This window comes from Triturus cristatus, chromosome 8, assembly GCF_964204655.1.
Source record: "Triturus cristatus chromosome 8, aTriCri1.1, whole genome shotgun sequence".
Lineage (NCBI taxonomy): Eukaryota > Metazoa > Chordata > Amphibia > Caudata > Salamandridae > Triturus > Triturus cristatus.
The window spans coordinates 1,410,204,153-1,410,230,425 of record NC_140591.1 but is presented as its reverse complement, the minus strand read 5'-3'; the positions used below and the strand labels follow the sequence as shown (position 1 = coordinate 1,410,230,425).

Below are 26,273 nucleotides of genomic sequence, written 5' to 3'. Positions count from 1 at the left end.
GCAACACGCGGCTGCCAGGTTTGTACTGAAACTGCCTCAACGATCATCAGCTTCGGCTGCTTTAAAAGTTCTATACTAGCTGCCAGTGCATGCCAGGGTCCTTTTTAAAATACTCCAGTTTACTTTTAGAACCTACAAACATTTGGGGCCAAGATATCTAATTCGAGATGTACCCATTATACCCCAATCCACATGCCAATCTTCTGAAGCCCCATACTTTTAGACTCAAACTAGATGAGGCAATCATTTGCTGTTATGGGTACAAATGCAAAATGAACAATTGATGGACAGAATGTTGAACAATGTCAAACTTTCACACCAGTACAGAGATCTGGGCCTAAATCCATCGTTTTTTTGCTCTCCATGCTATTCCAGTTTAAACCCAGCCATATGCAAATCAGTCTTCAGCTCAGGACCCACGTCTGGGCATACCCGGCGCACTTAGGGTAAGAAAGCAAAAGACACACAGATGATGGACATAATGCAGAACAAATCTTCTGAAGACCCCTACTTTTAAACTCAAAACTAGATGAGGCAAATCATTTGCTTTTATGGGTACAAATCCCAAAAAAACAATCGATGGACAGAATGTTGAACAACGTCAAACAATCGCCCTAGTCAAGAGATCTGGGTTAAATTCATCGCTCTTCAGCTGCTTTCTAAAGATGGATTCCAATTCAATTAGTATCAAGTGACTGGGGAGTTGGTTCTAGGCCTTTGTACCCATAACAAAAGACACACAGATGATGGACAGAATGCAGAGCAAATCAAACATTCACCCCCAGTCAAGAGATCTGGGTTAAATTCATTCATTCACACCTGTGAAGTATCGTCCGGGTTAGAGGGTGTATTTATAGAAGCCTCACTTGCCAGCAGTCACCTTCCAGACTGCGCGGAGTCCGGCTCGAGGAATCGACGGATAGGTAAGGAGAGGGAATTGTCTTACCTCGTAACCAGTATACTCTGTTTCAGGACCCTAGTTTTTGAAATTCGGACTTAGGGAATGGTTAATATCATGGCACCACTTTTGTTTAATAATGCGACTATGGAGGGCCAGAACTCTGTTGGGTCCCGGGTTTTAGGATCCACAGAATGAAGCTGTGGTTCTGGCATCATAGGAAGGGTGCCCTTTAATTACATGACATACATCGTAATATATAGGCATATTGGGAGAGAGACAGTTGTTTGGGTAGAAGGCGACACATTGCCATTTTTCTCAGACACCAGGCCAATTTCTGACTTTTTAGGGTGGTTCTCTCAGAGTTATTATTTTAATGGGGTTGTGATGTTGAACGGAGAGTAGGGGAAGTAGAGAGACAAGTATCCATATGCAACTTGTTGTGTCTTTTCCTACCTGTCAACAGAGCGGTGCCTCCTTCTCCGAGCAGTCAGCCGGGTGAGGTGAGGCTGTCCTCCCACAGAAAGTTGGGTGAGTTGCAAATTTATTTTTTTACTATTCTCCCTTTTGTATAATTAACCATATTTTGGGTTGCAAGAGTTTGACAGTGTCCAACAGTCACTGTGGAAGCTGGTTATGGGAGTTGTTTTTCATTGTGTGTTGTACCTCTCTTTTGTGTGTTGCAGGAAAGAGGACCATGTTCCTATACCCGAGCATAAAATTACGTGCCCGGTAGGGTGGCTGTTGCCACAAACCTTATGTCTTCCTGTTTTTCACATTGTCTTAATTTGACATACCACTTTTAGCAGTAGCTTTAGTTTTCACTGATATAGGTCCTGAAGAAAGCCGGGTCAGGTGACCACCTCGGCTGAAACATGTCGACCGTCGGAGACCAAATTGAGTTATAGTCTATTTTTTCAAGACTAGTTGGTCTTTTTTAGACATGACACCTGGTCAATCTCTATTAAAGAATATTTTTGCCCACGTAGTCATTTTTAGTACACTATTATTTTTTTAGCACTGCACCTTTTCTCTTGAGTCTACACATTGTGTCAGGAGTTTTCACGACCGGGGATCATTTGGTCGGGCATTCAGTAGAGCCGGCTGGTTCGACATTGCAGGCCCAGACTTTTGACCCCGTGGAGTCGCAAATGACGATGCTCCGCCAATAAGGGTGGGCTGATGGACTCTGTACCTCTGACACTTTGATGTATTCATTTGAGAGGTCCTTTCACTTTGTTTATAGCTTCCGACTAGCTTCTGTAGTTTTGACTTAGTACCTTTTCTTGTTGTTTCTATGTAGTTAGGGGTATCAAGGTACGTTAGTCGTTAAACTATTTCCCCGTGGACCCTTGTGTATATGTTGTTTTTGGTTGTTAGAGCAGCCCCGGCTGCGGGTCCTTTATTTTAGACTCCAGACTACCTAGGGGCCTTTCTTTGCTCCCCCAGTTCTTAGTTTTTGACTCCGAGCTCCACCAGTTCAGAAATGGCCGACTTCGCCGGCCTAGCGTTTGATGATGAAACTCTTAACAACATACTTTCTGATAATCCCAGTATACTTGATTCCCTGCCAGAAATGACAGGTCACCCTAAGGATGACTGGGGTGCATTACTAAATCTCAAGAAAACACACTCACGTACAGCCGTGCATGGGCTTATTATGGCTGAATATCTGAGGGGTAAATGTGCCCCGACTGGTCTAATAGTAACCAATGCACCTAGGCTGTTTCTCACGGATAAACAATTCATGCGGGACTGGTCCCTCATAGCTTGGCGGTGTACCCGTGACTGGCTAATTTTAATTATCAGCACGGCTAAACGCCAAGCAGATGCCATCCTCATCGAAATTCAGACACTAGAGGGCCAGATTAAAACCACTATCACATCTGCTCTTTACAAAAAACATCTAGATGAGGCCAATAAAACAAACAAAGAGTATCAGGATAACATCTTGATCAACAAGATAGATAAGTTTAAAAAAGACTTGGCGCGTTTTACATGGGAGAAAATCTACCCTTACACAAGCGATACATACGTGGCTCCTCTCTTTAATAATAAAGGCAGACGTTACGGATCTAATTATTCATCTTCAGGGTCCGAACCTGGTTCTAGTGATTCTGAATCTCCCGACATGGGACTCTCTCGGGGGCGAGGGAGAGGGCAATCCCGGAGATTCAACAAGCGGCGTGGAACACAAGGTTTCTATCCCGGACAGGGACAATGGTGGCCACCCGCCCCCTGGGGCTACCAACCAGGTCCATTTCCACCACATATGCCATCTTTTCCACCTCAACAATTTTTCCCTAACCAGTCTTTTTTAGATCAAGGCCAAGGGCATACGAGGGGCAAACGGAGAGGGAATTCCACCGTTCATTGGCAACCGGAGTCGACATTTCCGAACACTCGGAGCAGGAGGGGCAATCTGCAACAAACCCCCGGCTCGACCAACGAGTAAATGATCTTGTGGTAAACCTTAGTTCTAGGACCCTTTCGGAGGACGAACTTAGTGTCCTCAATAGAGGTTTGGGCTTTGTGCCCACCCATTTGGGTGACCCATTCACGATGCGACGTGAGCTTGAGCAGTTTTTTAGGAAAATTCGACTGCATTTCTTCTTCGAGAATAGGGCACCAGAGGTTGACAGTGAGTCCAGATTAGATTCCAGTCTTGCCAACACAGGATTGCGCTTAAAAAGCAATTTCACACCATTGGCACATCAGGTTCCGCCTCAAGTGTGCACATTTGAAAAGGCGGTCACATTTGACGCAATGGCGCTTTGTGACATCCAGTCTAAGAACTTTTTTAACTTTTCCAGAAAGGATAGATTAGCCCTTGAGAATTTAACCAAAGACATGTCCATTATCATCAAGCAAGCGGACAAGGGGGGCGCCACTGTCCTGCAAGACGTGGAGGTTTATCGGACTGAGTGTCTTCGGCAACTCATGGACACCAAATCCTATCGTGTCTTGGAGACTGACCCGACGCCAAGACTTACCCTGGAGATTAAACATCTGGTCGAGGAAGGTGAGGCAGAAGGGTGGATCACGTCCCAGGAAGCTAGTTTCCTGGTGACGAATAGTCCGGTGATCCCCTATTTTTACTGCCTCCCTAAGATTCATAAGAGCCAACGGCCTCCTCCAGGCCGTCCCATTATCTCTGGGATTGGCTCACTGTTGGAGCCCTTGTCCAAATTCGTAGATGTTTTTCTACGACCTATGGTGTTGGAAATGCCCACCTATTTAAAAGACACGGCTGACGTCCTGCGGATGCTACCAGATATCGAGTTTGACAACAGGACCGATATTTTGGCTAGTTTTGATGTAGAGTCCCTCTACACGTGTATTCCGCAGATTGAAACCCTGGACTCCATCAAGGTACTTCTCGAAGGACGTGACCTCAATAGCATTACCCCAGTCTCTTTTATCATGGAGTGTGCCAGGATAGCTATGACCGAGAATTTTTTCAAATTCGAGGATCAGATTTTTTTACAGATCTCTGGCACATCCATGGGGAGCGTTTTTGCGCCTAGCTTGGCCAACCTCTACGTACATCTTTTTGAACAACAACATGTACTGAACCACAGTAACCCTTTTTTTGAACATCTGGTACTGTGGAAGAGGTACATCGACGATGTACTGGTGGTATGGCGGGGTACGACCCATGAGATTGAAGCTTTTTATATCTGGCTCAATCAACAAAACTCTTTCCTTAAGTTCACCATTGAGCACAGTAAAGAGAGATTGTCCTTTTTAGATATCTCTATCTTTCCAGTTGAGGGTATTTTACACAGTGAACTGTTCAAGAAACCCATGTCCAGAAATTCTCTACTCTCATATGACAGCTACCACCCCAGGGCTCTCAGAGACAACCTCCCAGTGGGCCAGTTCCTGCGCATTAGGAGGAATTGTACCACTAGGGATCTCTTTGAGAAACATGCCAAGGCCTTGGCATCCCAACTTCAGTCACGACGTTATCCTAAACGTCTGGTGCGGAGAGCATGGAAGAGGGCTTCCAACAACAATCGGGATGCACTGTTGGACAACAGTGCTCCCAAGCCCCCTAATGAGAGATTGACCTTTGTAACTACTTTCTGCTCCCATTCTAATAGATTACAGAAAGTTGTCCGTAAACATTGGCATATTCTCAATGTAGCTTCAGGCAATATTCCTTCACCCCTGTTTGCCTTCAAAAAGGGACCGAGCCTACGTAACAGTTTAGTACACACACGACCAGCGACCCGCACACCACGTCCTGATAACACCTTGTGGTCATTACCTCCAGTACGAGGTCACTATCCTTGTGGCTCTTGTAGTGTTTGCCCACAGACCACCAAAGCCACTTCAGTTGACATAGGCACCAGTCGTCCCTGGATACTCAACAGCCATACGAACTGTAATTCAGAGGGCGTCATTTACATGATCACATGCCCTTGTTCTCTTCATTATATTGGGCACACTACGCGCAAAGTCAAGCTCCGCATTAGTGAGCATAAAAGCACGATTCGGTGCAAGAAACAGTCCACCTGCCTCACGGACCATTTCTTGGCTAAACAACACAGAGCGGATGAGCTAAGGTGGGTCGTGCTGGAACGACCTCTGATTCCCCAGCATGTTACTGACATTACTCGCTTCTTGTTTCTGAGAGAGCAGAGGATGATCTTCAGGATGGGCACAGACACGCATGGCTTAAATGACAAAATCCCATGGTCTTTGGTTTGAACCGTGTATCTGCTCAACTGGAGTTTAGGTATATAGACCCATACAGCACAGTGGAGATGACATGATGGCCGCTGATTGTTCTAAATGAGAAATCATCAAAGAATGCATGGCTTCACTGGCTGCATTAATATATACCTATGAAAGAAAGATCGTTCTAGATATGTCTTGTATAATTTCAGAAATTTTCGGACGTTTTTTAAGGATACTCGATTTACTATACCATCACTCTCAGGCTGCATATAACTCTTAGAGCTGTTTGCCACCGAGTGGCTGTAGAAGGTGGGTATAGAATTTGGCCCTCCCTTCCTCCCTGACACCATGGCATATATAAATCTAGGCAGACTCTACTGTTGTTGGTAACTTGAGGGTTGTATCCCATTAAGGAGATGTTCCATGCTTTTGGTGCTTTTGGTGCTGGTCAGTACGAGTGTAAACACTTCGTTTTACGCTTTCTTCTACCATAGTCTGGCCCCCCTGTGTTTGATCGCTGGGATTGAAATTCACATTTGTAATGTTTAAATTACCACCGAGCGATGGTTTTTATCTTCTTGCAGTGTTGAAGAACGCGCATGAGTGGTAGACTAGTGTCCCATTCATGGCAAGTGTCTGGCGAACTTTTACAGCGCAGGTCCAGGAGAAATGCTGTACACACTCGAGCGCATTACACTGCGCATGCGCCTTAGATTAGCATCTCACTTTCGGCTCATGCGCTATTATGACACTCATTACTAGACACGAGACGATTGTCTACACCTGTGAAGTATCGTCCGGGTTAGAGGGTGTATTTATAGAAGCCTCACTTGCCAGCAGTCACCTTCCAGACTGCGCGGAGTCCGGCTCGAGGAATCGACGGATAGGTAAGGAGAGGGAATTGTCTTACCTCGTAACCAGTATACTCTGTTTCAGGACCCTAGTTTTTGAAATTCGGACTTAGGGAATGGTTAATATCATGGCACCACTTTTGTTTAATAATGCGACTATGGAGGGCCAGAACTCTGTTGGGTCCCGAGTTTTAGGATCCACAGAATGAAGCTGTGGTTCTGGCATCATAGGAAGGGTGCCCTTTAATTACATGACATACATCGTAATATATAGGCATATTGGGAGAGAGACAGTTGTTTGGGTAGAAGGCGACACATTGCCATTTTTCTCAGACACCAGGCCAATTTCTGACTTTTTAGGGTGGTTCTCTCAGAGTTATTATTTTAATGGGGTTGTGATGTTGAACGGAGAGTAGGGGAAGTAGAGAGACAAGTATCCATATGCAACTTGTTGTGTCTTTTCCTACCTGTCAACAGAGCGGTGCCTCCTTCTCCGAGCAGTCAGCCGGGTGAGGTGAGGCTGTTCTCCCACAGAAAGTTGGGTGAGTTGCAAATTTATTTTTTTACTATTCTCCCTTTTGTATAATTAACCATATTTTGGGTTGCAAGAGTTTGACAGTGTCCAACAGTCACTGTGGAAGCTGGTTATGGGAGTTGTTTTTCATTGTGTGTTGTACCTCTCTTTTGTGTGTTGCAGGAAAGAGGACCATGTTCCTATACCCGAGCATAAAATTACGTGCCCGGTAGGGTGGCTGTTGCCACAAACCTTATGTCTTCCTGTTTTTCACATTGTCTTAATTTGACATACCACTTTTAGCAGTAGCTTTAGTTTCACTGATATAGGTCCTGAAGAAAGCCGGGTCAGGTGACCACCTCGGCTGAAACATGTCGACCGTCGGAGACCAAATTGAGTTATAGTCTATTTTTTCAAGACTAGTTGGTCTTTTTTAGACATGACACCTGGTCAATCTCTATTAAAGAATATTTTTGCCCACGTAGTCATTTTTAGTACACTATTATTTTTTTAGCACTGCACCTTTTCTCTTGAGTCTACACATTGTGTCAGGAGTTTTCACGACCGGGGATCATTTGGTCGGGCATTCAGTAGAGCCGGCTGGTTCGACATTGCAGGCCCAGACTTTTGACCCCGTGGAGTCGCAAATGACGATGCTCCGCCAATAAGGGTGGGCTGATGGACTCTGTACCTCTGACACTTTGATGTATTCATTTGAGAGGTCCTTTCACTTTGTTTATAGCTTCCGACTAGCTTCTGTAGTTTTGACTTAGTACCTTTTCTTGTTGTTTCTTTGTATGAATGCCACTACTTTGTCTTGCCCCAAAAATTAATTTGGTCAAGATATGTTTCAGCGTGTGGAAATCTGATGGAAACTACCATACGTTTGGGGACAAAATATTGAAAATATGACAAATGTTTTACACTGTTCCAGCCAGTCAATCAGGCTAAGGGTAGTCTGGCATTTAGCAATAAACACTATTAGAAGTGTAGATGTATAAAATATGTTACTGAGGAATGTTTGTATAAGGCCAGGATTTGGGACCAAAAGACAGATAGACTAAACCCACATTTTGCTCTCTGTTGCGTTTGAAATTTCTCAAATGCACTGCACATAGTTTATTGCCTGTGGGCACCCCAAATGCATAGAAATCCCTTACACTTCCATGCTCAGGAGACCCAGAGGAACAAAGTTGGGCTGTAAAGCTTTGGTAGAAATATGTTCCTGCACAGGAGAGACTTGAAGAAATTACTAATCTTTAGGAGAAATGCTAAAATTATGACAAAGGTTTTGTCCAATGCAATCTCTAAACAAGCCATTCAGGTTGAGTGAGGACAGGAATCCAGTCATAGAAACCTTAGGATGTGCTGATCTTAGAAATAAATGGCCCCTTTATGTTTCCTTACACCCCATGGGTGATTTGTGCAACCAAAAGACAGGCTAAACTGGCATTTCTCTTTTTGTTATTTCCCAAATTTGAAAAATGCACTGCACCCAGTTTATTGCCTGTGAGCTCTAGTACCCATAGGAAACTTATAAGTGGCTGGTACCACCATGCTTAGGACACTGAAGGAACAACGATTGGGTCAAGAGTTGGCAGGAGTATGTTTCTGAGCACAGGATATTGGAGGGAATTACAATGTTTTGAAAATACAGAATGGATAATGTCTCGCATATGTCTTGTTCAGTGTGTTCGTCCAATGAGCAAGTCAGAGCAGGTGGGATCTGGATACAACCCACTGTTGTCTTATTTTATACAGAATAAGAACATTTATAGTTTTTATACTTTCCACATTGGCCTGACTTTTTGATATGTCATCAAATAAACAGTACACCATAAACAGTGATTCTGTCACAATTGTGTTATCTGAGCTTACATTACATAACTGACTGTGCAGATTACAGTTTCTAGGAAAGCACACACGTTTTGTATTGCCAGACTCCGGATATTTAGCCTTCCGGGATTTATGTTTGTCTGTTTGTGAAATGCAACAAAAGATTGAAGAAATTTGTCAAAAAAATTCAAACATCTCCACATTTTTCATTGTGTTCAGGCTGAAATGCAATGTTCATGCTGGGTTCGCACACATATATAGCCCAGCATGTGCTGAAACAAAAACACAAATTTGTATAGGTACGCACAGAGATCAAAGGGGTACGTATATTTAAACAACCCAACACTAATTTGTCAAGAAATGAAATTCTCAGTCACTGGGGTGTGCAAACAACATGGCAGCGAAAGGGTTAAACCAGTACGAGGTCATCTTATCAAAATCGTTATTTATCCCACCAGTAGAAAATCAAAACAAGCGTTGGCATAGCCAATAGGTCTCGCCTTTGGGACCGTATAAGTGTTTAGCCATGCAACAGTTGTTGTTGCACCAAGGATATTGTGCTGCATAACTAAATACTTATAAGGTCCCAAAAGCGAGACCTATTGACTATGCCAATGCTTGTTTTTAATGTGAGCGACCTACTTAGGACGCCAAGCAAGAAATACCGAGGCGAGTGAGAGGCCTTCTTAGTATGGGAGCAATTTTGTGGGTGGATGCACCTTTAAATGTAAAACTTTTCTCGGTGGAAACCTCCCATTACCTTCTCCATACTGTCAGCAACAGTTTATCAAAAAAGTTTAGACAGGTTATTAACAGATAGTACATTTGTATTCGAATAGGCTAACGATCCATATAGCAACCTTGAGGAGGGGACTAGGCATTGAGCAACTAGGAATTTGCCCTTCTGACAAAGGAGAGGGAACTGCAAGGGGCCAGGTGGCTAGACAAATGGCGGCACCCGTGCTTTAGCTTAAACATCTTAAACTAAAGTCGGGTGCCGAGATTGCTTCAAAAGTAAAGAATTATCTATTTCTTTACTTTTGAAGCAATCTCAGCACCCGACTTTAGCCTAAGATGTTTAAGCTAAAGCACGGATGCCACCACTAACAGAATGGCTAACTGAGAACATCAAAGCAGCAGCGAAAGTGAAAGTAATAGCGATCAAGCGCGGCGCGCGCACCCGCGCACATGCACTGTAGCTCTAGGCTGGCCATGGTAGCACTTTTTGAAGCCCTCACAAAAACTCTCGCCAGACCAGCGCATGCGCTGGGTCAGGCGAGACCTAAAAATCCAATTGACTCCTATCAATCTTGCAAGATTTCTAAGACATGATAGCATCACTGTTCATTATGTCTTATTAGCATCACTGTTCGTTACATCTTATTAAAAGTTTCACATTTTTTGAATGGCTCATCTGTTGTAGATTTAAAAAAATCTCCTAAACCAGTCACTGTATGTCAGAGATCTTCAAACAGGGGGCAAACCCTTCTGGGGGGGCTGAATATTTCCTTGGGGGTACACCAGGCTCTGGCGAAGTGGAGCTCCCTAGGGAACATAGACCAATATCATGCTTAAAATAGTTCTGTCTATTTTAGTCAAAGAAAACTAAGTGCAAGTAACCCACTCTGTAATTGGTAATTAGTACTATCTTTTTTCACTCATGTCCTGGCCGGAAGTAGGTGTCAAATTGGGGAGATGGGATGGAGGACTGTGAATATCCCTCAAAGTACCTCCATTCATTTCAGAAAAGGTTCACACTGTGGATATGTTTACACTGTTAAGGGACCCAGGGTGCCACTAGCATGTTGACAGTCATGCATATAAGTGCATTTTTAAAAGGAATAGCTAAACATAACTGGAAAGTCTGAATTGCTAAATAATGTCAACACTGCCAGCTTTTCAGAATTGGTTTTTTTCAGATAGTTTTTAATTAATTTCCAGTTATGTTGTACATTATTTCCAAAACTGTTACAGTACATCAGGTGTATAAATGCAGGATTAAATCACAACATAAGGAAAAAAAGTATTCTCCAACATCCCCCAACCCCTGTTTGCTCATGTGAGAATGCAATTTACTTTTAATATTATCGATAATTCACTCAATTAGGATCATGGAGTATTGGTTTAAATTCGGTCAGGTTTATCACACATTTGGCTGGCCGCTTGTCCACTATCAAGCCACTTTCCTGGGATACAACTTCCTTGCCTTCACCCTCTTTCATGTTCCCTAGTACCCAGACCTAACAGAGCAATCATTATAGCTTGCCACGTGATCTATCCTTCTCCTCCTCCTCCTCATTTCGCGATTCAAGTAGCATCTGTCTCCATGTTAACAGGTGCTCCCCCAGGCATTCATCACATCTTGAATGCTTCATCCTAACATACTCAACCACTGCTCATTCAGACATATCACATAATCATTCCGTATATTGGGGTGGGTGTGAACCCATCCACTTAATGGCAATCCGCCTTTTAGCCAGCACCAAACCTACCACCAGGACTTTGCGACTAAGTTTCCTTTTAGGAGGGGCTGGTACCAGACTCAGCAGTACCTTGCATGGGATACATGGGACTACCCACCCCGCCACCCCGTTTAGGCTTGGCAAGACCTCATTCCAGTAGGGCACTATGAATGAGCAGCTCCACACCATATGCATAAAATCTGCATCAGGGGTCCCATATTGCGGGTAACTGTCAGATCGAGAGGGGTAAATGGCGTGGAGTGTCTTGGGAGAGAGGTATGCCTGGTGTATATAGTTATATTGTTTAAGTTTAAAGCATGCATTAGAGCTTACAGTACGGGTCCCCATGTGTACTTTATGCCATTCTCGCGAAGTTAAGGCCTCACCCAGCAGGTCCTTCCATCTGTCGTGTTTTCCAGGAACCACCTCTGGCATGTCCTCTCTGAGCGACCGATATAAATGTGCAATAATTCTGCCACCTCCAGTTAGGTCTAAAAGTCTAGTAAGTGTCTGAAGGTAATGGTTCATCAGGAACACAGGACCAAATCTCACAGGCCGTTGTAGTTACTGTCGAGTACCCAACGCAAATGAATCCAGTGCATCGTCTTGCTTGATAAACTGTCCACCGAGATATAAGTCGCCCTGGGCGTCATATCCCCCCTCTCGCCATCTCTGTACTTACAACACCTCTGCTATAGCCCTGAATGGTTTAAAGACTCAAATTTGGCATATTTTGCGCACAGTGGAGCACTCTCATAACCACTTGATCCCATATGTGACCCAGCTGTCAGACCAAGAATGCCTGTGAGGTTGGTGTCCATGCACTGCACATAAGCAGCTCAGGGAGTGTGTAGCTCCCATGCAAACCTCTCAGGAGCCTCTTTTCCCAGTTGTTTTCCTTATCAAGCCAGTGGATCACATGTTGGAAGTGGGCCGCAATGTAGTAGAGTTCCAGACTGGGAAGTTCAATACCTCTCTGTTTCTACATCTACTTCAACATGGCCTGCCCTATCCGTTTCCGTTTAGTGGCACACAGGAGATCTATTGTCAAAGTATCATACAGGGATCTCATGGAGTGTGCCCTGTAAGATATACAAGTAATCACAGATCTTTCTGTTTGGAGTTAATCATCATGGAAACATAATCCTCTAAATCGACCAGTATTATTCAGCAACGTTTTAATCAATACAATAAATAATTCTCTGTGTTCTAGAATGTACTGAATAGAAACTACTGTCTCTTGAATGACACAACCAATATACCTTTGATGTTGATCTCTTACTTCACTTTTTACTCTTTGATTTTGGTTTGATAACACACCTGGGGTCTACTTATTCTTTCCTTAGTGTCCTGAAAGACACTCACAATATTGTAGGTTTAAATAATTCCTGTCTAATAAAACTCGGTTCGGATAAACTGCAGTTTCTTACAAAAATACTGGCTGTGCTATTTTTGTTCTTACAAAACGTTAGTGAATAATACTGGTCAAATTACATGATTATGTTTCCATAATGATTAATTCTACACAGAAAGATCTGTGACACTAATAATATGCCTAAAAATGAGTTCCATGTGAACACCTGCAAGCAATGATTACTTGATACTCCTGTTCGCATGGACATAAGGGTGCCTCTTATTTCTGTAAGACATACAAACATTATGGTAATACCCTCATCGTCACCAATGTAACTCTACCCATAAGGGAGAGTGGGAGTTCTTTCCAGAACCGTACCAAAGCACTCAAGCCCTCAATTACTCTACCTATATTAAGATCCAGGAAATGCTGCTTCTCGTATGGAATCCTGATCCCCAAATAACGTATATCCTCTGCTCCCCAAGGCAGCCCAACTAGTGGTAACATATCAGTGTCCAGTCAAGACATGATGCCCAGCGGCAGCAGGCATGACTTATTAGTGTTGACATACATCTTGTTCACCTCTCCAAAGTCCTCCAGAGCTTTCGACAGCACCAGAATTGAGTTCACAGGGTCTTCCAGATGCACCAGGGTACCATCAGCATACAGAGACAGCACGTGTTTGTCACACATCCAGATCCCCCAGGGTTCAAGCCTACGTCGCAACAGCACCACTAATGGCTCAATTGCCATGGCGAACAACAGGGGCGACCGGGGACAAACCTGTCTCGTGCCACGATACAAAGGAATACTCGCAGCTACCAGACCAACTGTCCAGACCCTAGCTTTTGGCTCAGCGTAGAGCATTTTAATACACTAAATATATCTAGGTCCAAGACCCACCCTCTACAGGACACACCACAGAAAGTCCCACAAGACCGAATGAAACGCTTGTTCGATATCGAGAAACGTCAAAGTTTTAAAGAATTGTTATAAGAAAATATGTTTGGCCTTCTGTGCGTGGTCCATGAGATGGGATAGGTGTGGCAAAAGAAAGTTTAAAGCCCAATGATGTATGTGGTATTTATATGAAAATAATTGCAGTTGCTTCTTTTTTGGGACTTTAAAAAATGTGTCTCTAAGATTGCATCTAAGGGTGGGTGGCGAACTCTGCTCCGCCATTGGAGTTTACGGAGTTTGGCCAACTCAGTGTTCTGCAGGAAAGGCAGAGTTCAGTAAAAAAAACTCCAATTCCAAAGGGTGGCTGAATTTGCCCATGTTGCCCACCCCTAGTCCTTACCTGGATCTCAGTGTGGCGTTCTCCGTGCCCGGCTGTGTCCTCGGCATTGCAGGATTCTTCTCCTGGGCTGTAACTAATGAAACCCCTTCTCTGCAGGACTCATGAGGACTTAGCATGCACAGTCCTTGCGAATCACCTAAACCATGCCTTTCCTCTGTGTTTTAAATTACATGACTTTTCTTCTAGTACAGAGCTACGCGTCTGAGATTCCATGTTTGTCCATTTTCTAATTTGACCCAGTTGCCTCCCACAGTCTTTACCTTGAAAGGCCCTCTGAATTTGCTAAAAAAACAACCACCATCTACAGGCTTCACCTTCACCCAATCTCCTGCAATAATCAAGCGTCTCTCTAGGCTCACTTCTGTTGACCCATCCTTCAGTTCTTTGTTTGTCAGTTCACTCATCCAAGAAGGTAACAATTTAGTACCAGCTGATCTACCCCTCATCATTTCCAATTGAGTTTTTCCAGTGGTGGTATTCGTGGTGGTACGATACGCCAAAAGCACGTCTTTTATTGCATCTTGCACAGGTAAGCCTGAGCTGAATGCTAGTTGCATTGTGCCCTTCATCATTCTGTTATTCTTTCAACTAATTCATTACCTTGAGGGTTGTACAGTGAACAACATATGTGCCTCACACGTAGAGTGTCCAGAAAAGCCTTCATTTCTAGAGAAGCCATAAATACGACCTCCACCCATTTTGACTCTGCATCAACTAATACAGCTGCAAATTTTTCTTGCTCTGGAAGAAACCCAAAGGGTCCTATAAAATCAAGGTATATTGTCTCCCAGACATCCCTTGCTTCTGCCACATGTTGTTCCTCCAGCAAAGTGTCCATTGCAAACATTAAGCGCTTGTCCAACTCCTTACATGCCTCACACCGCTCTACCTAATCTTTGACGTGACTGTCCATGAGCTGCCACCAATACCTCTCTCTCAATCTTTTGATGGTCAAAGATTGCCCCATGTGTCCCTCATGCGCTAGGTTCATTAGTCAGGTGTGAAGAGTAGTAGGTTCATAAAACTTTAATCTCTCATGATCAGATTATCATCAATAACTGAAAGGTCATTGACAATTTTGAGAAAAGGCCTCATTCCCACTGGTAGATTCCTCTCTCTCCTCACATCACCCCTGAATAACTACATAACCTGTGTCAGTGTGGCATCCTGTTTCAGTGCCTCAGCCCAAACCCTCTTAGAAATATGTTTCCCCAAATCCTCTGTGGCATCACAAATACTATCTCCTACCTCCTCTGTGGTAAACTCACTGATCTCGGCTGCTCTATCAGGAAACTGAAACGGGCAATCAGTTACATGATTTTTCCAACCATGCACGTATTCCACTCTGCATTCAAACTGTTGTAGCCGGGTGGCTAACCTTGGCAGCCTTCCTGAACAATTTGTTATGCCCCCTGGCCCCAATACTTCAAAAAGAGGTTTGTGGTCTGTGCTCACAATAAACCTACTCCCCCATAAAAGCACTCTGAAATAATTGGTGGCCCAGGCAGCTGCCAATGCCGAACGCTCAATCACGGAGTAGTTTCTTTCTGTTTCCGTCAATAAGCGCAAAGCAAAATCAACAGTTTTTTCTTCCTTGCCATGTACTTGTGCTAGCACCTCCCCCAGTCCGACAGGACTTGCATCAACCGTAATGATCATTTCAACACCATTTTGAAAAGGTGACAATACACCAGCATGTGTAATGTCAATTTTGACCATAGAATATGCTCTTTGCTGCTGCTCATTACAAATATATATTTTTTTCCTTTTCTCAGCAATTTCCTCATTAGTTTAGTTTTGTATGCGAAATCTTGTACAAACTTGGAGTAGTACTCCATTAGCCCCATGTAGGATCTAAGTGTGTCTCTGTTATGTGGTGTCTGAGCATTAACTATGGCACTCACGAGGCTCACCTTCGGACTCACTCCTTCCCTTGTCACCTGATACCCCAAGTACTCTACTTCTTGAAGCAAAAATGCAAATTCTTCCTTTCACAGGGTTAGACCCGCCTTACCAATGCGAGTCAATACCTCACTCAAAACTTGGTTCTGCTCCTCAACATTTCCCCCAAACACACCGATATCATCTTGAAACACAATGGCCTTATCATGACCGGACAATACATTAGACATTTATTGCTGGTACACAATTGCATTGGAGCATAATCCAATCGGAAGTCTGCTGAATTAGAATGTCCCCTCAATTGTAATGAATGCTGTGAGATGCTTGGAGTGTTCATTGAGTTTCACCTGATGGCATGCACTCCTTAAGTCAAATTTTGTGAAAAACTTTCCACCAGACAGCATGTGGATCAATTTGTTAATGTATGGCAAGGGGAAGTTGTCCATGATGACATTTTTGTTAACGCTGCGCAAAGCAACACAGAACCTGAGTGAGCCATCAGTCTTCTTCGTAATGACAACCGGAGATAACCACTCTGTTCCATCTACATTTTCCATTACTTTGTCATCTAGGAGCTGTTGCAGTATTTTTTTACTTTTGATCTAGATGCCATGGGCACCCTTCTGGCAATGTGCTTCACTGAAACCGAGTTCTTCTTAAGTTTGATGACATGATCATAGTTGACAGCTTCACCCAACCTGTCGTCAAACATTTCTTTATGGAGATGCAACAGCTCTTTTAATCCTACTCCATTGATCACCATCACCTGATCCACAGCTCGCGGATTCACCATTATATTCAGGTTATATTGATGACTCCAACCCAATATGGGTGGCCCTTCACTGGCCACATATATTTTCCCTATTGTCTCTCTTCTTGCTAATCTGATTTTGGCATACATGAATCCTACAACACCAATTTCAGCTCCCTGATAACCTTTCAGAATGACATCTGATGCCACCAATTCCTCCCTAGACCACATGGTATCAAATAACACCTGTAGAACGATTGTGTATAGTGAAGCTGTGTCCACCATTAAGGATACCATCTTCCCATTGATGTGAAAAACAGCCTTTGAACATCTTCTCTTCCTTTTTTCATCATGCACTTCAGCTACAGTATTCTCTTCTTCCAGCATTAAAACCCTGTACCAATTTGTTATTCTTCCACTGTAGCAACTTTCTTCTCATTTGACTTGCACATGCGTGCTAGATTTCACCTCTTGCAAAATTTACAACAGTCTTTGCCGATAGCAAAATATTGCTTAGAATCAACCATGTGATAACTATTACCACACCTGTAGCATACTCTGAATCCAAATTTTCCTTGTGTGAATCCATAACCCTTAGTATTTCCATTTTTGTTCCTACTACTTACAGCCATTTGAATTTGGCTTTTTACAGCATTGACATTCCCCATGTCATCCCCTAAAATAGTGACATCATTCTCCTTCTTGTCGCTGCTTGTGATTTTCATCTCACACATGCATTTCTCCGATTCCTCCATAACTTTAGTAATGGCTATAGTATCCCTGAGTGTTGGATTGCTTGCAGACCATAACCTCTCTTGTATTTTTTTGCTGTTGCACTGTACGATTAACTGGTCCCTGATCATCTCATCAGTCAATGGACCGAATCAGCATTTGGCAGAAAGCTCTCTCAAACGTGCCACAAATTCATCAATACATTTATTGACATGTTGTGGTTGTGAGTAGAACTTGTGAAGGCGCATCACCACATTAATCTGTTTGGCAAATCTAGGACCTAAGCGTGGTATGGCTTCTTTGAAAACATCCTCCATAGGCCCCCCCCCTTGTGCATTTCCTATAGGCGGTAAGTACTTGAAAACATGCTGCCCTTTTTTTCTTATAGGTAAAGATCTGTCTCCATCTAAAGCTAAAAGGTTGTTTTCAAAACAATTAATCCAGTCTTCCCATTCAATGGGGGGCTGCCCAGCTAACATGAGAAATGAGATGGGGTGACAATAGCTGTGTCAGATCCATATTCAACAGATTAGCGTTACGTAAAATGAGCACAAGGTGGCAGGGTGGTCACACAGCACTCCATACAGAGAAGAGGGCAAACAAATGTTTTGTTTAATAATAGCCAATAAGAGAATCACAAACAACCTCCAAAGATACGAGAGGATTTTTCAACTGCTCATGTGATTAGTACCTTGTGTACTGAAAAGAATAGCATATTCTAAAATGTACAGATATGCTGTGGTTGACTATGTATTTGCCTAATATACAATCTTTGCTCCCAAAATATCTAATTGTGTACTCTAAATGTGTTTCACTTACAATTTCAGGCTTTCATAGGTGCGCCTGTCACCGCTGCTGACCGTACATCCTCGGCGGCTTTGCTACGTTAAATCCCATATCCTTGAGTTGTTCTGTTCGAGTCGTAAGGTCTGATTGAAGACTCCATCCGACGGGCTTAATTGTTGAAAGTCAAACAACATCACTGCACCATAGCGATCATGTGATTCTTATTACATTGTCTAAGTCCTGGACACGGTATTGAAACTCACCAATTCCTCCGCTACACTCCAGACGCCAAACGTGGATGGCGGACCACTCATCTACATGGGTTCCCATTCCTTTGAAATCAAAGACGCACACATCCAGTGACTGGTGCTTATGACAAGGGCTTGAGTGCCCTGTGTCACCCGAATCCCTTGTCCTGAAGAGACCCCCATATACATAGTGGGGTCGAAACGTCTTCGACCACCATTAAGTATAGTCTTGAGAGCACTAGAAAAAACCCTGGTCCTTGATCTGAAAACATTGAATCAGAATCTAATAAGACATCCTGTTGTATTCCAATAACCTGTCCTCCACTCAACATAGTCACTTCATGTTTTTAAATTAGAAATTGGTTATGGTCACTTCACTGGGGTCACAAATGTCACTTGTCTCTATTCTCCATATGCATTTCAAATATGTGTGTTTTTTATAAGGATCTTGCATTCTCAAATAAATAGACCACGCATTTTGGCTGAAGTGAGTATTACCTGCATAAAATGTTTTGGGCTACTTATTTTAACGTGTTAAGTTAAAAACCTTTAATGTTGACATTATTCTCCCTGTCAAGCTCACGAGAGAGCATTTGCAGTAAATAAAGATACTTGCAGCATTTTCAAATATTTTTCTTTAAATGAGTTTCTTGTAAACAATTGTTTCAGCTTAGTAGAATTATCCACAGTACTCCCAAACAGTAGCCCAAGACATGTTCTTGCTTCATGCAGCGAATTATACTAACAGGAACACTGTGCACACTTGTGTACCCAAGAGAGGGAGCTCCTCAAACGCTTGCCAGAAAGTCAGCAGACCTCTATCATTTTTCTTTCATTTTTTTATTGACAATATGCTGGCAGACAAAGGTACATCACAGTATCAAACTGTGCCGGGTGGAGAGACATTATCGACACCGCAGAACTGCTTTAAGGTGAGCCTTTTTTCTATTGCCCTTCTGTGAGCGGTGCAACGAGCGGTCTTAGTCTTCCTGATCTACCCCAATGTGCAGCCGATGGCGGCTCGCACTCAACCTCCTGCTGGGCCTTAATAAGATTAGGCCTTGAGAACGCATGGGTGCCAGTGATGAGTGCGTCTATTTGTTCGCTAGCAAAACTAACACTGCTGACTCCGCTCCGGTCAGCTGTGCGCAGCGCGGCTGGTCACTCGCCACTCTGCCCAAACATTCAGTCACGCTCTTCGTTCTCCTCACACACTTGTCGTGTTGCTGGTAAAAAAAATGCATCAATAGGCTGCCTCATCAGGCTCACTGCAGCGCAAACTCAAGTAGGCGTCTTGCTCTCGTCACTTCAGGCACAGTCTTTTCGTACGAAGTAAGAGTTTATCCAGCTCTATCTGACCTGTGATTTTCTCTTCACACGACCCTTCGGTCTGCTCCTCACACACAGGTGGGTTCACAGCTGGGGTTTCTACCTCAGAAAGTCTTTGTGACTGGCCAAATCGTCGCCATAAATGTTGTAGTGAAAACCACACAGGAACTCAACTTTCCTTGGTATCAAGTATTAAATCAAACTGGAGGTAAAACCCCACCACAGTCTTGCCGGCCACAGCTGAACAGTTGACTGCCAGATCCCTCAAAGAACCCCATTACATCATTATGGAACAAAATAAATCATAATTGGTTGCAGCCCCACCCTATCTGAGACTGCCTAAGTGCATTACAACACTATTTTACAATTAAAACCTTATTTATGTTCACACACTGACACATGACTGCAGATGCAGATATGTCCAGGACATATGTGTAAAAGGAATGGGATAATGATTACTGTATTGGAGAGCCAATAGGGTTTAGAAGGAGTGGAGTAATGTGACAGAAGAGGGTAAATAATAGACAGCTTAGAGTTGTGAAGTGGAGATGGGTGTAGGGGGGAAGAATCAGTATAAGTGGTAAGGGACACAGCAGTGGAACACAGTGAGGATGAAGCAAATGTAATATTGACCGGGAGAGATACAGCAGTGTTCTTGTGAGCAAGCAGAATGTATACCTCTGTAATGCAAAGAGTAGTACAATGGAGATCAGAAAGAGACAGTGTTACAATGAAGGATGTAGTCTTGTAGGTTATAAAAGATGTAGGTGTATTTGGTTTAGATCAAGTTACAGGTAAATTAGGTAAAGACCCACCAGGAGCAGCATCCTGCGGTCAGCCCTTCTCACTTTAACTGTTTACTCATCCAAGCACAAACACTCTTAACATTCCAACCATCCAATGACCTCACTCACTGGCAGATCAGCAGGGACTTGAGACTCTGGGAGGGTGCATAGTAATAAAGACAAGCCACACCACACAGTCTATCAACATCATAGGCACCTTGATAGTAAAGAAAGCAACAATTAACACTTTACCACGAAGTGATTATGAACTAGAAATGCACTTTACATTACATTGGCCATTAAGAACAGTATAAAGAATATCAAAATGAAAAACAATCATTTACCATTAACCTGTCTTAAACCGAAATACCAAGTCTAGCCATCGTACAGTACCATCAGGAAAACAAATCCCAGAATAGGTTCGGCTCTCAAAATGTCACAAAGACACAGAAAGAAGGTGAGCAAACCTTTTAATATAAATCTCAAAATATCTAACTATAAACCACACTCAAATGAGTAGAGAGAAACAAAAAGTTTGAATCCATTACCTTGAATAGCTGGACAAAAAGGCCGAGGGGTTCAGACTTCAACTACAGCAACTAGAAAATGGCTGAATAAGCAATATACATTAAAGAAGAGCTATGAAGAACTGAAAGTGATGAAAAGTAAGATGGAAGATGTTGAAAAGCAGACAAAAAGTGATAATCTGTGAGTTGCTGATATTCATGAGGGGTTGGGGAGCATAAAGGAAAAAAAGTTGTTTATGACAGACTTAGTAAAAACTAACCTATTTTCAAATGGTGACATTTAGAGAGCACATTGAGTTCCTGCACATATTGCCCGATACAAACAAAAACAGATAATTTTAATATTTTCAATAATTTCAAGCTTGAGAAAAAGATTTTTCCAGAGCTCACACGACTACGCTTTCTTGCATGCCATTGGCAGATTTGTATGATGTGAAATTTCTAGAGATACTGTTGTGAAGCAATTGCAGAAGGGTTAACTAGTGAAAAATGTTAATGTACTGGAGCTTCAGATAAGGTGCTATACAGAGGTAGATTACAGACCATGAACAATAAGAAGATGCTCTACTTTCTATCAGTATGTGAAGTTAACAAATATTTACAACCACTTTGAAATTTTAGATCTCCACTGTTAAAAGAGTTAGGTAAAACTCTCCCAGTTATTACTGATGGCGCACACTCCTCCTCCTCAGATTAATGCACAACAGTCTGATTTTTACCCCTTCAAAGCTTGTGGACCTAACCAACAGCTCTGATTTGGACCTATCAATAGGAGGCTTGTTGTAAGTAAGTGGGAGGGAGGACAAGAGAAGGGCCTAAATGGGGATGGGTGTAAGATCTATTGGAAAAGAAGTACTGAGACTGGTAAAAGTTTTTTCTCAAAGTTGTTTTAAAAAGCATTCTAAAAGGGTTAATGCTTTTAACGTTTTTAGCTAAATAGAAGTGACATTGGCACCACCATTAGTCTAGCATGGGGAATTGGAAGAAGTTGTCTACTTTGAATGCAATTGGTTTAAGGAATAAACTCAAAAGAGAAAAGATTTTGCACTAGCTAGAGATAACTAACTAGAGACCCATCTTAAAAGCAAAGAGGGACAGGAATTGATCAACTCACAATGGATATGACCAATATATTTGTCTAACAAGCATATGAATATTAGGGGAGTTGTGATGGTGTAGAATCCACACTCTTTAATCAGAGTATAAACTAAATATAATTGTGCTCTATGGTACAAATGTTTTTTTTTATATAGATGTGTTTATTTTGTATGGTCACACTTTCACAGAGCATCTTTTTTCAGTGGAATCAGCTGTTTGCAATATAAAAATTACATCATTCTTATACAACAATATACATTGAAGTTTTCATCTTTGGTTTCTTACATAGATAAGCAAGTACGCATGACATCAAAGAAAAAAAGAAAAATCCTAAGAGACTAAAACATCCTCAAAAAAAAAACCCAGAGCCACGCAGCATTACCAATTTTATGTAATACATTTCTAGGTATAAGCAGAACCCCTGCATTCTATTTGTTTTTCATTTATCAAGGAGGTCAGCCCCCACACCGCATGGTCTATTGTCCCACCAATGATCGTATATTAACCGTCTCCCCGTCTCCCCGTATGGAGATATTGCTTCAGGGGTTCCCAGAACTCCCGGGGTCTAGATACTTGCGGCAGTTCCTCCGCGTAGATCTCCAAAGTTTCTCTACAATAGGACATATCTGTAAACCAGTCTTTGAACCTAGGGGGGCGCTTACTGCCCCATCTAGTAGCATACCCGGCGTTTAGCTAATAGAAGTGCTACCACCAGAAATTTCCGTCGTTTTGTAGGTTTGAGCCTGTATATGTCCAATAAACACACAAGTGGAGCATTCGGTATCAGTTCTGCTAACATTGTTGTAAGTGCTCCCATTATATCTTGCCAGTACCTATGTATCTGTGGGCATGCCCATGCTATGTGCAAAACGTCTGCGTGTGGTGCGTCGCATCTATAACACTTGTCATAGGATCGCAGGCCATATCTGTATAACTGAGTCGGGGTATAATAAAATTGGTGTAGGAATTTAAAGTGTATTATTCGCAAATTGCAGTTTGAGGACATCAATTGCAGCTGCGTACAGCAATAGTCCCAATCCAGTTCATCAATGTTACCTCCTATTAACACTTCCCACTTATGAAGTGACTTGTTGGCGAACCCGCACTGTTCTGACTGTGACACGGTGTATAGGCATGTAACTAACTTTTGGCGAATAGGTGCTGTCAATAGTGCCTGCAATGTCTGAAAAGTCTGCCTTTCATCCGGAAATTAGGTATTAAAGCTCTCTGATCGCCACTTGTAACCGCAAATGTGCAAACATATTCATGGGTGTATTGTGTATACTTAACGACGGGTCATCCCTTTGAATGAATCTACCATGTGGGAAAATGTCTTTCATTGTGGATAATTTCATTTCCCCCAACAATTGCAACAATTTTTTATCTTGCGTGACTGATATTTTCGGATGGTTCTCAATAGGGAGTGATGGGGCATAAACGGGGAGTTTCTCTGCTCGGCATACTAGCGTGTACCATGCTCTTGAGGTGCAGTGTACTGTTTGGATCGTGTGTCTCTATTGGTGAAGGACTTCGGGATTGACACATAGGCTATCAGTGGGGTTGGTTGTACGCTATCCCGTTCCACCGCTACATGTGGTATATACGCATGTGGTCGCAGCCAGTAATGAGCGTGTTGCGCTTGTGCGCAATAATAATATAATTGTAAATCTGGAGCCCCGAAGCCTCCCATGTGGTACGGTTTCGTTAGTATGGTCCAACATATTCTAGCCTGTTTTCCCACCCATGTTAGCCTCTGCATTGCCCATTGCAATTTAGAAAACATCGCCTGTGTAAGCTAAATAGGAATATTGATACATAAAATTTAGGCAGGACTATCATTTTTTGCAGAGCTATCCTGTCTGCCATCGAGAGGGGAATCTGTATCCATCTATCAATCTGCTCTTCCAATTTGGTCATCGCCCTACCATAATTTTCTCTGAGTACTAGTTCCGGGTCCCTATGTATCCATATACCCAGGGATTTTACCGGATCGGTTTGCCAGTTCAGGGAATAATCTAAGTTCAGCTGGGTTGTTGCCAATGTAAGGGGAATGACCACCGACTTATCCCAATTTATTCGCAATCCCGAATATTGTTCAAATCGGACATATTCTGTTATAAGATTATTCAAGTGTATGTCAGGATATCGAGTGAAAAGCACCATATCGTCAGCATATAGTGAAATGCTGAGGGGGCGGAGGTGGAACTGTAATGCGGCTTCGGAGTGTGGTTGACGAATCATACACGCTAGTGGCTCCAGAATCAACGTGAACAAAATAGGTGAGAGTGGACAACCCTGTCTCGTCCCCCTGCTTATACAAATGGGGTTCGACGTGTGTCCGTTAATTTTGATTCTAGCTGTGGGGCCGCTGTACAAAAGCTCTATCCACCTCAGAAACGGCTCAGGAAAGCCCATTCTACGTAATACTGTGAACATATACACCCATTCCACTGAATCAAAAGCTTTTGCAGCGTCTAACAGAGCTGCTGCTGCTGCTGGTAGCTCTGGATCTAGATGGTGGTACAGTGCAAAGATGGTGAGTATGTTTTGGGTGGTGGATCTGGTTGGTACAAACCCAGCTTGATCAGGCAATACCAGCTTCTCCTGTGGTAGCAATGACCTTCGCTAGTATCTTTACATCGATATTCATTAACAATAGCGGACGGTAAGAGTCACATATGGTGAGGTCCTTGTCTGGTTTGGGGAGCGCCACTAGAAGTGCTTCCCGTAGAGAGGCAGGAAGTCTACCCTCTTCATATGCCACTTCATACATTTCGGCCAAGTATGGTATCAACAAGTCCTGATAAGCCTTGTAGAACTCCCTGGTGAGCCCATCCAGCCCAGGAGCTCTGTTATTTGGCAAGGAGTTTATTGCGTCTTTGAGTTCATCTTTGGTGATATGATGACTTAGGAATTTGCGGTGGGTGTCCGATAGCCATGCAATAGCCACATCCTGTAAATATTGGTTAATGGCTGCTGGGGTGGTGTTTGTTCTTGTTTCATAGAGTTGGAAGTAATAGTCCTTGAAACGGTTCAGAATGGATGGGGTATCGTAGCACGTTTGATTACCTTCATCCGTGATCTGTGTTATGTAAGATGCTGTGGGTGTCGGCCTAATTTTGCTGTACAATGCACGGCCCGGTCTACCGCCCTCCCCATAGTTTCACGCTGTATATCTGCGTGACTTATATTTTATCTCGTCAGCAGCATATTTTTGGTAATCATTCATCCGCTCCCGGATTGTCGCCAATAAAGTGGGATTTTGCGTGTTTGTATATTCTAACTTCAGTTGTTTAATATCTCTTTCTATCATTTTTAATTGTTGCTGAATGTCCTTCAATATCCCAGCATGTTTACTAATACAATGGCCTCTAATTGTAACTTTAAACGCTTCCCATAGCATCCCTGCCCCATCCACTGACCCGGCATTCAAATCAAAATAGTCCTTATTGGCTTGTAGGAGCTCACTGTGGAAGACCTGATCTAGAAGGGCACTCTCCTGCATCCTCCACGTGAATTGCCTAGGTATGTATATAGGGACCTCTAGTGTAAGGCAGACAGGGGAATGGTCTGATAGCGTCTTGGGTAGATGTTCTATCGTTTTTGTCCACCTGCATGCATCTTGTGTGAGCAGCCAATAATCTATACTCGACCATGTGTTATGTGTTGTCAATGTGCATGTCCCCTCCTTACGTCCTCTATATCTCAATCTCTATATATCAGACATCGGCCATGTCTCCATGCCATCTGCTTGCTTACCATACCATTCGTTTCCAGTTGACCTATCTAGGGCCGGGTCCAGGCATGTGTTGAAATCCCCACCCCATATTATTGTTGCACTTGGCAAGTCCCTGAGTTTGGACCATATATCTGAATAATGGTACAAATGTTGATACTACTAATTCTGTTAAGGAACTGGTTGAGGACATAATGACCAAAGATGGTCTATATATTGTTACTGGTGATTTTAATATACCTTTAAATCCTCAGATAAATTTAAATTATTGGTCCAAGTTAACTATCAAAATGAAGGAACTCAGTCAGAGACGTGAAGAATGATCTAAATCATAAAGACAGCTGGCGTAAAGTGTTATTCAGGTAAAAAAGGTTTTCTTTTTACTCAGTTAAATATAAAACACTATTCAAATTTAGATAATTATCTCATCTTAAACAAATCAATTAATAATGTCAGCTTGTGTGAAATTATGCCCAGA

At 42.8% G+C, this 26,273-nt stretch overlaps 1 protein-coding gene and 1 long non-coding RNA gene across 3 annotated transcripts in view; one reads left to right on the top strand and one right to left on the bottom strand.

The window, feature by feature from the left end:
- NOX4 (NADPH oxidase 4) overlaps window positions 1-26,273 on the bottom strand; it is a 699,867-nt gene that overhangs the window by 361,606 nt on the left and 311,988 nt on the right. The window lies entirely within an intron of this gene.
- LOC146805837 (uncharacterized) lies at window positions 6,339-7,650 on the top strand. Its single transcript, XR_014967919.1, has 3 exons — window positions 6,339-6,471; window positions 6,913-6,977; window positions 7,133-7,650. It is a non-coding gene; the product is annotated as an uncharacterized LOC146805837 (long non-coding RNA).